The sequence below is a fragment of the Apostichopus japonicus genome, chromosome 13, assembly GCF_037975245.1.
Source record: "Apostichopus japonicus isolate 1M-3 chromosome 13, ASM3797524v1, whole genome shotgun sequence".
NCBI classification, from domain to species: domain Eukaryota; kingdom Metazoa; phylum Echinodermata; class Holothuroidea; order Aspidochirotida; family Stichopodidae; genus Apostichopus; species Apostichopus japonicus.
Genome location: NC_092573.1, coordinates 17,899,712 through 17,913,951, shown reverse-complemented (window position 1 = coordinate 17,913,951; position 14,240 = coordinate 17,899,712). Strand labels below are relative to the sequence as shown.

Genomic DNA, 14,240 nt, shown 5'->3' with positions numbered 1-14,240 from the left:
ATTCGGGTAATAAATTAGGAACCGGGTAGTACCCGTGCAAATTATATATATATATATATATATTTATATATATATATATATATAAATCCAGACAGTAGGTAGCAGCGTTTAGCCTATAACTTTAACTCCAATGATTAGGTGCAGGTTCGTTGCAGATGCGCTGCAATTAAGGACGGTATTGGTGTATTATGCAATTGTTTCGTTTCAAGTTTAACGGATGCCAGATAGATCACAATTAGATCACAAAATCGTTAATATCACACAGTTTTTTTCTGGCAGGCCCTCAGCTATGATCTTACCGATTCGGCTGTTTTTGCCTGGACAGTTAACAGAGGACGAACATTGTGATGAATCCTGTGATGAGTCTGAATCCGGGGACGAATCCGGGGATGAATCTGGTGATATATCTAAAACTGAGGATGAATCCTGTAATGAGTTTGAATGCAGGGATGAATCCTGGGATGAATCCTGGGATAGCTTATGTTGTATCGTATGGAACGTCGAAAGGGTTATGTATGATGTTGTTTACTTCTACATTGTCTGTTATCATGTTGTTGTCTCTTTTGATGTTGCTGTCTTCTTTGATGCTGTTGTCTCCTTTGATGTTGTTGTCTACTTTGATACTGGCGGCGCTGTTCACTTTTATGACGTCAAAATACATATACAAATAATTTGTAGTGCTTCAGAACTAGCTAAAATGTCCGAGAGAGACCGACTAGCCCATCTTGTAGGGCTAGGTTATACGAACATAAAGCAGAAATGATTGAAATCTCTGTAAAATCGGTGCAGAACTTACGAAAGTCTTTCAACTTAAGAAAAAGAGATATATGTGGTCAAGTTACAGGCACGGACCTAGCCTAACGTATAGGTATAACATATATTGCCCTACATGGGTGGCGATCATGGTGAGCGGGGGGGGGGGAGGGACATGTCCCCCCAATATTTTAGGTATAGTTTTTTGTGTGGCTATAAACAGAAAATAATGCGTGAGATTATTTTTCATACTAGGCTGCGGCTTAAACTCCATCCAACAAATGCTGCATGAGGTAAATGACAATTGGAGTTACAAGAAACATAAATACGTAGTAGGTATTGTTACAAGAAAACGCAACGTACAAGTCTCGCACCACAATTAATTGTTCCATTGACTTACAGACTAAACTCGTCACTTTGAAGACCTGCCAAAGCATAGATAGAAGTTAAGTTCAACTGGTATATCCTACCCACCACATGATAGCTGAGATCTTGGCCTATCATGGCACTTGCAAACTTCCATATCATGACCGTTTAGATTTTGAGTTAGAAGAGGAGCAAATTTAGCATCCTGAACCCTCACCCTTCCATCTGCTCACTCGAAGTAATATCAACATTTAACCAAAGATCATCTAATATGGTTTAAATCACCTTCGATCCTCCCCATTTTCACATCATCTGCACTTGAAATCATGGGCGGCGATCATGGGGGGATGTAGGTGGGGGATGTAGTATATACTATCCCCCCAATATTTGGTGGCATAGTTTTTTTGTGGCTAGAAATAGAAAATAATGCGTGAGATTATTTTTCAAATCATACATACTAGGCGGCGGCTGAAACTTCCTCAAACACATGCTGCATGAGGTAAATGACACTTCGTGGTCGTTTCTAAGATCTGTGACCGTATAGCAAGTTGTCACTCATGATTATTATCATAATGTCTGTACATCTCTTGTGTATGAATGTAAGTACGTAATCATATTATGATCCACATCGATATGAGTTCTCTGGGTTTCCACATGGCCTGTTTCCTACTAGATTTCTAACCGCAGGCGCGTAGCCAAGGGGACGGGGCGAAGGGGGCGAACCGGCCGAACCCCCCCCCCCCCTCCCCTCGAGCATATTTTTATTATTATTTTTTATGATATCGCTAGTAATTTCAAAATAGAAAATGCTTAGATGCAACTTTCAAGGCCTGGGAAGTGCCATTTCCAGCGATCTGGGAGGCATTTTGGGCCCAAATTTTCTTATTTTTCTTATATATATATATATATATATATATATATATATATATATATATACATATATATAACATATCACGAGGCGGGCGATCAATTTTTGGGGATGAAAGTTGCTACGCGCCTGCACCCAAGCAAATGTCCCCCCTCCCTCCCCCCTAATATTTGAAACAAATCGCCGCCCCTATTGCCCTACTTAGTATAACTATAGTAGTATTTAGAATATTAATATTAATATGAGTTTAGGTACAACTGCAAGGAATGTGAGCCATAGTGGGCTTTGCTATGCCATTGCTGTGCATGCCTCATGAGTCAAAGCATGAGACAAAACATTAAGGGAGACAATAACATTAAATGAGACAACAACATCAAAGGAGACAACAACATGATAACAAACAGCATAGAAGTAAACAACATAATACAAATCCCTTTCGGCGTACCATAGTATCGTAGTAGCAGGCAGAAAACGCTGAAGTGAGGGATTGAGGCAACGAGGTAAATGAATCTGGAGAAACTATCACACAGTAAATACGCGCGTACGCGCGTACCATGTATGGAGGGTCATGTGATGTGTTCCAGGGTGGTACTAATATACTACTCTCCCTATTACGCATGATGATTTCACCCAACTAGTACGTAAATGAGTTTGCGTGCTTAGAGCAGCAGACGACACCCGTTACCTAGCAATAACCGTGCCTGTAGCCTAACGTGATAGCTATATTCCCGTCGAGCAGCATTAGGCTCTGTTCCATGGAGAATTCCGTGGTTGCACTGAACTAAACATTTCCACACATTTCCCATTTCTACATTCACTTATAGCGTGTAGTAATAACGTTAGGCCATATGAGACAAAGCTTGCCCCTAGAGCTGTATTAATAAGTAAGATTATGTAGAAAGCCTGCCTTCATTCAAGAGAATAAGGTTGAACGTTAGCATATTAGCACTATTTCGTAGGCCTGAAGTACCAGTACCTTCTTATGCCGTTAGTTCCCATGTCCGAACCGACCAATCTTTCACGAAGACACTAACACTGTTCTCGAACTGCTACAGAGAAATATCAGCATAGTACCACCCTGGAACACATCACATGACCCTCCATACATGGTACGCGCGCAGCCAATAGACATGAATCCTCCAGATTCATTTACCTCGTTGGATTGAGGCGACAGATGTTGGCACATGAAAGTACTTCTGCAGGTCCCTCAATTAAGTATCGCTCTAGTCTCTTGACTTAACTCAAAAAGAAGTTAAAGTTTTGGCACCACATAAGCCAGGCTTATTTATTGTTTCTGTTCTTAAAATATCGGGCATAACCGATAGGATGACTACTGGTATCATCGAATTGAAAATGACCGCTGATGACTATTGTAAGCTACCCTATCATAGGGGCCAGTTCAGCGAGATGTGGAGGCCCTATACAGTACTGCGATACCGTATCGTACATACAGTAGGCAATGTATAAGCGCAATCAGTTTGTACGCCTATTTAAATATAAAACTTAGACCGGCTAGGTGTGATTATCTTCCCAGCAGCTAGGTGATATTGCAGAAGCTCATCTGGCTGCTGGGGAAGTAAACTGACAAATGTTCTTAGAAGTTTTCAGCAGCCTTACAAATGAGTGATAGCGATGTCTGTGTGCCAAGCCACGTACTAGGCCTAGAAGTAGAACTTACTAGACAGTAATACTAAGTTAAGGTGAAGGGCAATGCCTTAGTGAGTACTTGTAACTTTGTTATGCACAAGTACTAGTACAGTAGCCTAGGCTAAAGTAGGTTTAACTTTAGCATGTTAAGCCCATTTGAAAACCGGCATACTGAACCTAAGTTCTAGCGTAGCCAGGGCTATACGGTACAGTACATGAATATTTGAGCAAGCACTTTAATTGTAATGAAATTAATTTCACTGTTTGACACCACCAGATTTGCTAAACTCCAATCTACAAATTGCTATCAAAGTGTCCAAAGTTAGTCAAGACTGTAGGGGCTGTGAGCAAATCTAGGAAGCATTTTCACCACCTTAACGTTATAACTTCTTAAATTTGGTGGCCCCAGGATAAAGTTGTTCAAAAGCTCATTGACATTATTAAAACAACAGAATTAGAACTTCAGTACCATAATTGTTTCTTACTTGGGAAATGGATAATTGAATGTAAATTGGAGTGGTTAAACCCTAGAGTTTTCCAGGGAATAGACCATAATATTTGGTTTGTGATGTCATACTGTAGCAGTAAATATTGAACAAATCTTTATTTTCCTATTTACAATTTTCTTGATGATTCATCCTGAAGATGTGATACCATTGGAATGCTTGCTATTAAAGCTGGCAATGCTCTCTGTGTTAAAGAATTCCATCAAAACCCATTTAAAAAGATAAGAAAATAAGAATTCAATATATTGTAATGAAAAACAAAACTGTCTTCAATTGAATTGCTTTGATAAAATCAATCACATGAATGTTGCCAGATGTATTCACAAAATATCAATGAATTAAAAAAATTCATAGCTTTCCGTACAAATGCTTTGATGATGTGGTTTTATCTCTCAGATGTAGACAATATCCAGCATAAATGTTTATTATTACCCAATTTCAGTCAATGGAATATCTGTTGAACAAGCAGTAGGCTACTAGTGAGGTAGACTATAAGCACAGTACTTGTACAGTAAGATTCTTTTCCTTTTGGCTTTCACTTTGTAATCACAAGAATGATTTATTTCTCTTTTAATCAATCATCTTAATCTGCAGACAAAGTTCAGTTGAAGAATGGCTACAAAAGCAGACAATGAAGTTCCTCTTTGCACAGAGAAGGAATTGTCAGGTATTCTTGTAGCAGAGTCAGGATTTTTCTTAATGCCATCAAGATCATATGATGAAATCACAAAGGGCCTCTTCATAGGGTCCAGGTAAACATATTTTCTTTTGTAATTTTCTTTTATCTGTAAGTTTAATTTCATTGGGCAAAACAATTAACATTTCAAGCAAAAATGGGATCTTAATTACCTACATGTATGTAGGTTTCTGATAACCTACAGCTAGTTTTTGGAAAAATCAGTCACCTTGTACACTAGGTAAATTTTGTTTAGCGAAAGTACCCTAGTATGATTTCTGGAATACAATGGAATTTTTACTGATATGTTTCTTACATATTTTAGAGTGCAATGAGGCAGCAGTTGCTTTGTTATCCATTCAGACTTAATATTTTATGTTCACACTTGGAGAAATGATTGTGTTGTTGGTTTTCTCTGTTCACAATATATCAAAATATTGAATAAATTGAAATATGTTACCTGAGCCTGAAAACATTTTACTGATGGTTTATACTATAATTGTGTTCTGTGACCTTGCATGGGTCCTTTTTCACTCTAGCCCTCTGTGTTTACAGTTTCAGTCCACATTAGGTGAATCAGCAATTGATGTTTCCTATGATAGGTAAAACATTGCTACAGTAGTCTTTGTCATGTACAATACCATAAAATCATGTCTTGCTGTAAACTTTGTGGACCATAATGCTAAGTACTGCTGGATCTTACCATAATGAAATGTAGAAATAAAGTTCATGTCTAATATTATTTACCCAACTTTGATGGTAAGACTGAATGTTCATGAATAAAGAGTTCCCCAAGGCGAATATCTTTTGTCAAGGTAGTACTTCTATGGTCATGCTAGTACTTATAGTAGCAATAGGAACTTACTGTACATATCTGATGATGAGACTAATAAACAACTTGAAAGAGCCATGCAGTGTTACCAAAAATTTAGAGGGTGACAAACAAAAAAGTGATTTACATCATAAAATGTTAACGTTATAGAATTTATCTTGAAATCTAGCATAACACTATCAAGTTGAAAAGTTCTATGGAATTTCCTAACTCTAGCCAAAGTGACTTTATTATCCCTAAACAGCGAAAATTGATTTCAATCATTGATCTTTGGAAACTTTTGTGCCTCTAATTCTGACATAATAATAATTGTTATACAAGGTCCACCTGCACTAATTAATTGCAGTTACTATCTATGAAGAACAGTATTGTGGGCCTAATTTAATAAAGATGCTCCATATTTTGTATCCTTGCAGTATATTGCTACAGTACAGGCATAATTTTTGTCATTCTTGTTTATCCAAAGTTCTCTGGCACAGGTCACCAGCTCTTGACAAATCTCTTTTAAAGAAGCTTGGAATCACACATATTCTGAATGCTGCTCAAGGGGAAGAAATGTATGCATGTTGACACAGATGCACAGATTATTACAAGGTTACTATTTACAACATTTCTGAATAATCACTTTTCCTTCTACTATTAAGGACCATTCTTGTTGTATGCAATTGACTTATTACATGCACAATACTGCAGTATTTCTGCTCTTACATGTGATATTTTGATATTGACCCATTACTCCAAACAGGAACCTTGTTCTGGTATTGATCATGTGCAGTACAGTATCTGAATACCTCATACATACCTCCACATGGTATACACAATAATGGTAAAAATCCTGATTACCCTGTAACTTTTGATAACCTATTTGTCATTACTTTCCTTGGTTTGCATAGAAGTTTAGTCATGATATTGTCATAGTCCAAGAACAAAAATTGAGTTCTTATGATGCAAACTATATCTGTTTCAGGTTCCAAGCTCTCTTGAAGCTTTAAAGCGTGTTAAAGCACACAAATTGTTAATGAGATAACCTAACTCTTTCATGCTCAAAAGTCTTGTCAATGCAGGGGAGGGGTGGGGGGGGGGGAGGTTGGCAATATCTTTGAAGGCTAGTTTGGTGCAGACATCGGCTCCTAGCCGATAAGTTTAATCAAATGTTTATAAATGCTAATAACTCAGAAAACTTGTTTTCTAACTTCACATAACACCAGGACACACCTTGGATAACATTCAATTCCATTTGTCCTTGATGTGTTTTGAACAATGTACAACATAAACAATATATGGAAATGAATTTTGAGGTTTTAATTTATGTATTTTATCTGTAAATTTGTGATAAATCAATAATTAGTCGAATCAAACAGTAATATTTAAGGGTATTATTTTATAGATTGTGTGGCTTTTTCTCTTTTCTATTGCTCTGTTGGCTTTGATGGAAGTAGATAATAATTATTAATCACGGATGATCACAAAACTAAAGCATTTTCTTCTGATGAAAACATATCCATAATGCATCACAAGCTTTGTCTTAATGTCAATTATACTGGTTAATAGCCTTAAGAGTCTTACAATGACCACCTCACATAGTTGTAGATCTTTTAAAATGCTCTCTGGCAAATCACCAACTTGTTATCTGGTACCAAGGTCAGCCTTGACCAAGGATTAACTTTCACACATTTTGCTGCAGACTGAACAGAATGTAGTCTTGTTCAAGACACTGGCATTCTGCCATTACTTTCCCTGTTACAACTAAAATGAGTGGGCCCTCACTTCCTCTTTTGAACATCTGTCAAAACCTGATAAAGCTTATTCCCATGACAAGCAGCTTAATGGAAGGGCGCCCTCAGTTAGTTGTATAATTCGACGAATGTCTTGACCAAGACTATGCCAAATGTGGCAGTGATACCACAAGCTTTAAGGTACTTTCAGACTTCTAACAGGTCTGCAAAATATTTGCTGGGTCTGCAGAAGATTTGATGGGTCTAGACATCTTGGAGGTGTATAATTTTTTTCCTGACATGTTCCCTTTCATTTTTGTTGTTTCTTCCACAGGATCTGAATATTAAGTATTTGGGGTTGACTTGCAGTGATCATGAAAGTACCAACATGTCCAAACATTTTGACATGGCTGCCGATTTTATAGCAGATGGTCTTAATGGAGACTGTGAGTATGGCTAGATTATATAACAAATCTGTGGTGAAATCAAGCTGTAAAGGAAACTCTCTTAGGCCTGTTAGTATCATAGTGTAACTTGCATAGCAAAAATGACTTGCATGCCATTTTCCACTTTTAAGTAGAAGAACCATGTGATTTTTTGGGAGGTCACAGTTCAGCAGAGGTCAAAGTCAAAAGCTTTGTTAACACAATAACTGAAAAATAAAGCCTTGATGAAAATTAAATGTTTTCATATTTACTGTAAAACATGGCAGAGAATCACTAAGCCTACGGCTTTTGGTCTCTCTATTTTTCAAATTTGTTTTTACCTTGTGTCCACATTTTAGGCAGAACAATGAATCAAAATTCTGAAGAGCATATCTGAAAAACAGAGAGTAGGCATTTACCAAGATCATTAGATGGATATTCCTTACATGTCAATTAAAAACTTGCCTCTGAACTGTCCAAATAAAGTGTAGTTCTACATCAACCCTGATATAAGAGTTTAGATAAGTATCTTATTAGTTCTTTGTGGAAATGGCTTGTCAAAACTGCATTAGGGTTAAATATCATTGTTGAAATTGCTTCTATTTAATAGGAATAATAGAGTGCGACATTTAAAAGGAAATTAAAAAGAGCTCGGGGACCCAAGCATATTGATCCATCTCTCAGTCTCGTAGATTTTTCTGTTCTTTTGGAATACAGTATTGAAGTTTATTCATATTAGTTAGAAGACTTCATTGCAAATAATCTGAGATGACATAAAATGACATACATGAACAACTGCGTTTTTCTTCTTTAAAATTATTGAAATAAATATGTAATTTTTCAAGGTATGATCATATGAGATTACAACAATATTAACCAGAAAACCAGTTGGCTTTGTCATTCCTTGCCATACAATTTGCTAAAAATTCCAAATAACTATATCTGACTAATGGAGAGCATTGTGAGTTGAAAATTTGTCCAAGAATTAGGTGAGAACCAGAATAGATCAGCTAGGACATTTTCTGTTACCAATTTTGAGCTAGCAAATCAGCTCTGCCACCTTGCAACCATCCATTTAATAATTGTTATTAATAAATGAGAGCTCGAGGACATTGTTTATACTCTGTGAAATATTTGTCACCATTTACTGCAAAAGTCATCTTGTATAAATCATAGAGAAAAATAACCAATTTCCTCACCATTTGAGATAACCTGGTGACCCCTTGAAGCTCAGAGGGTTAAAACTTATAAGGGCGTTATTGTGTTCAGCAACACTATCAACTCTTTGAAGCAGATTTCAGTTCCTGGATGACTGTAGGTTTTGTTGAAGACCTACAGAGCCCCTTCACAAAACTGAACTGAATTTGGCCAAACTATGTTCCCCAAAAGAAAATCATAGCATTGGAGAATTCAACATTCCCTGTTGACCTCAATTGACCTATTACCTCTACCAATTTCAATAGGGTCTTGCACTCACCACGCTCGATCTACATACTAAAGAATGAAGTTCCACAAAGGTGTACTTTTTGAGTTATCATATTTACAAGATTTTCAAACTTTGACTTAAAGTTGACTGCAAATGACCTTTGTCCTCCACTAATTTCAATAGGTCTCATGTACTCACCAAGGTGGACCAACAAACTAAGTATTTTAACCTCTGTTGACCCCAAATGATCATGGAACTCCACAGAAAAGAATAGTCTCTTAATAAGTTAATCCACCATGAACTTTTTGAGTTACGGTGTTTACAAGCAAATGTCACATACTCACACACACACACCATCACCATTGCATAGATTCCTTCTGCCTCCAGCAAGGAATCAAAAAAGTGTCGTCATGTCAGTTGTGGAGGCATTCTAATTGTATCATTGGAAAAAAAGAATTTTAACATCTGAAGAGTTTCATGTGACATCCATGTATCATAAATGTGAATAAAATTGATAGATTCAGTAGAAATAACACAGATGTAACAAGTTTTGTATTAATTTGTTTACCATCCTATTCTGATTTTGTCCAGATACAGTTCTGGTCCATTGCGTGGAAGGTTACAGTCGATCAGCTACATTGGTAATTGCCTACCTCATGATCAAGAGAGGGATGACTGCACAGGCTGCCGTTGGGTTCGTTTGAGCAAGTAGAGAAATTGGACCCAATCATGGATTCTTGACGCAGATTTGCAAATTGAACAAAAAGCTTCACAGGCAAAAAGGAATGGAAGATTTAGAGGAAAATATTAAATTGGAAGCAGCAGTCAATTGATCTACTGTAACCACAGCTTGTCTGTGTTTTCTTGTTTTCATGATATACAAGTGTCCACTAGTTCACATCCTTCTTTAAAAGTGACTTTAGAGAGAAGCCTATTCTTGATATGGTATTTCAATACCATTTGTCTTTGAAAATTTTATGGTGTGCAGTGTAAACATGTCATTTGAGGTCCTTGGTTTTACCATTGCATTTTGTGCTTTATCTAAGGAAGTAAAGTAATGTTCTATGTCTTATACTAAGTATTCAGTCATTTTAAATTGATGAGAAAATTCCTACATTAGAGTCAGCTTTCAGGTCTCCAGGGTCACACACTTGCTCTTTTAAATACTGGATCCACCCCTGGTACATAGAAGTATGGATGAGGTATTGTTTTCCAATTCCTGTAAAACAACCAGTAATTGGAAAATATAATATGATTTGTGGAGGCTGATACGTATGTGTGAAATCGTCTTCAAGCCATGGTTGTCAATTTGCCTCTCAATGTGGAAGGGAGGGGATGGGGTGGGTGAGGGTAAATTGTAAGTAACAATAACTATGAGTGCCATTGTATGCAGTGGGTCCAATGCACAGGTTGCAAATGGTAAAAGACCTGGCCCAGAGAGGGGACATCTTTCTGCCTCCCTCCCACCCCTTTGCCAGGAGGCCTTTAAAGCCCTTTTAAAGTTAATAGAAAAATATGTTACCGCAGTGTGTTGCTGTTGTTCTTATGGCTTAGAGAAAAGACATGTAATCGACCGAATCAAAGGGAAAAATCCTGTGAGTTACACACGGATAAGGTATTCAAATCACACTAAGTCTTCGCTCATGATTCAGGCCACAGTGCTAATATGTTATTGAATTTATGTTACCACCAATGCTGACCATGAACATTTTTTGTACGTGTTGTGTCTATGTGTATTTCTTCCAGTGAGGAAATTTCTTAGATAATGAGAGTGAAAGAGGTCCATAAAGTCTATTAATTTTAACTTTCCTTCTCCCCTTACTCTTACATAATGGAGAAATGACAAAGTTGGGATAACCTGGTAAGTCTCAATATCGTTAGTGTAAATACAGAATACTCCTCTATGGGTGTATATGATGGCTTTTTTCCATTACTTTAAGAAATCTTGTAAATACTACTTTAAGTGTTACAGTTTGTAAAAGATGCTTCATACAACTATATTTAATCAACTTTCTCATAGTTAACGTCTTTCTTGGATCATGTTTCGCTGTGTGAAATATTTGGAGGAAATATATTAACACTGTTTATAATTCTTAAACATAAGTCAAAGCAGATAGTGTTCATTCATTGTGTAGGCCACCGGCTAACCTAACCTGTGTCCTATGTAATGGGGAAAACTAGACGTATATGGTGCATTCTTAGGCATAGTTAAACTATGAATCAGGTTTTCATAACTAGCCCTTAAAGCTAGATTTTTCTTATAAAATGCTTTGTGCAATTTTAAAAATATTGAGAGGAGTCGTCTCCCGTAGTAAAATACCAATTCCTCCCCGGCTGAATGCAAAATACCCTCGAGTGAACCATTTCACCTGTCTGACATTCCTAGGTGGTGGACCCCTCCCCCTTCATTTGCACACCCACTGATTAATTCCCAATCAATATGCCAACTCTCATGCGGAATCTTCATGCTCATGCACCAAAACATTGCTAGAAAGTCTTTGAACACCTTCAGTCATTCTGATATTTGTCGTTGAAAATTGTCGTTTTGCACTTTGTAGAACTCTGAAAATTGTCGTTTTGCTCACTGATTTACTCGTCAAAACTCTGAAAATTGCACACTAAGTAGGCTCTTCAAAAATCTATTACTACACTAACTTACAACTTATCAACACACTATGCTATCATAGAACAGCCTTCCAGAGTGACCATCAGTTAGTTCATATCTCTGGATAAACTGCAAACAAATGTCTTAGGCATCTATGTTTGATTGGGGAAATTTTACTTCTGCATTATTTAGTAATTCACAAAGATTGAAGGTGACAGGCATGTTGGAATGAAAGGTCAATTTAAAGGGAATGCAGTTTGCATGAATGAGATGGCCAATGCTAGAAGGGTTGGAGGGTATTCGATGCTCTGGAATATAGTGGAGAAATCGGTGGTTGCTCTTTAAAATTAATGAAATGAACAAGGAAGTACTGTGATCTTTAAGTATATTTTAACACCACGCATATTTGACTTGTATCTTGTCTGTTTATTCCCTTTGTTTTTGTAACATCACAAATTGACACAAAGACATCAGAAAGAAAGTGACAAATTACCAGCTAGGTTGTTATTGGAAAACTATTTATTCAAATGTGGAAAATTTGGAATAATGCGAAATTTCATGAAAGAAAATTATAAAATAATAATAGAAACAATCAACTTCGCATGACAATTAATTGCAATAATCAAGCATACCTATATCATGAATAGCAATAGCAGATATGGTATATATATCACTTTAACAACTGCGATGTATTGGAGAACACAATTATACTGATTTAAGATTCTAGCATTCACAGTATAGATATATTTTCTATTTTTTAAGCTTCTTGATGCCTTCCTCTAAACGTTTTCAAAACATTTTCATGTTTGTAGAAAATATTTTATAAAAAATATTACGACAATGTTATTAAAACGTTTTTATGTTTGAATATGATATCTAAAAAGTGTTATAAATAACGTTTTACAATACCATTATTCAATAACATTTCTATGCCCTTCTCAAAATGTTTTAAAAACGTTATGTTTGAAGGGACAACAATCAGTAATACTGTAGAAAGAGTTAAAGGATTACCAATAGTACACAACTTTGCATTTTACTGGTTAAAACAACAAAGATGTAACCACTTTCACTATTTAAATCACAAGGAAATATAAATATGGGCAGAAAATACAATTAAAGGCATTGAAGACTTGCCCCAAACCGCGTGCCGGGCTCTGAAAAAAGTTAACTTTCCGTTGCTTGCAAATGACGTTGTCGCTACAAAATGCAGACAGTAATGAAACGTGATACCTTGTTATCTTTCATCTAGACCTGAGATGTCCTCGCTGCTATGTACACTGTGTTGTGGGTATTGACCGTAGCTGTATGTATTGACTGTACACTAGTGTCTAATTACCGACAGTAGCAAGCTGTGTGTGTAATTCTGGGATCGATGGTGGTGTCCAACACTTTAACACTCTAACACTTCTGTTACACCTCATTCGAAACTAGGTCAGATTACCGGCATGAGACGTTCCTTAGTGCGCGATTCTTCACACCCTTTAAACTATCAACTGATTTGGAAATCTAAATGATAGATACAACAGGTATGTTCATGGTCCCATGCAGCAGAGGAAGAAGCTTATGCCAAAAGATTGCATGAACTTCTAACCCCTAATAGGAAATATCTTAAGAGAACCTACACACAGTGTATGGACATAGCAAATAAAACAAGCTCAAAAGTGAACACAAAATGCAACTACTTCAAGATCGGGTACCAGCTGTGATGTAAAGTAACTTCTTAGAAATCAATCAGAACCCATGGTGAATTAAATCCTACGTTCTCTATATCCCTAAGAGCCTAGCAAGATACAGTTAGAATAATAGTCAAAAATATATTCAGAGTTCAGAACCATACACTTTTATACCGAGATTAAACCTTCTTCAAATCTCTCTGTCTTACAAAGTTTTTATCATGTCAAGGAACTTTAGCCTAGAGTTAGACAGTTGATAGCATGTTAACACAGAACTTTCTCATTAACTTTCATTAAATCAAAACACAAATGTATCTCATACCAATGAGGAGTAATGTACAATGATTACTAACAAAGCTAAACTATTCCCCTCCCCCGCCCCTAACTGTCTTGACCGGATTGAAACTACTTCCAAACGTAATCTAAATGTAAGGAAAATGAACTGAAAGGTCTATTAATGTTGCCGCTTCAAAGAGAGTTATTCAACTCTGACATCATCGATATGCAACTTTAAGGGTATTACATAATCAATGACGGCACACAGTGTTCTGTGGCGAGGGTTTGGGAGCTTATTTTCAAAGCCAGCATATTCAGTCATATGGGTAGCGATTAACTTAAAATTTGAGTATTAGATAGTTTTGAAGTTAATAAATAATATAAGTTGTCTTCATTATTCCTTTAATATGAGTGTTCGGGAGCATTCTCTGCTTAACAATCAATTGATACAAGTATGCTTCTTCATCATCCT

The 14,240-nt window shown here is 36.6% G+C and overlaps 1 pseudogene; it reads left to right on the top strand.

The window, feature by feature from the left end:
• The first annotated feature begins 4,752 nt into the window (after positions 1-4,752).
• LOC139979029 (dual specificity protein phosphatase 3-like) lies at positions 4,753-14,049 on the top strand (annotated as a pseudogene).
• Positions 14,050-14,240: the final 191 nt, after the last annotated feature.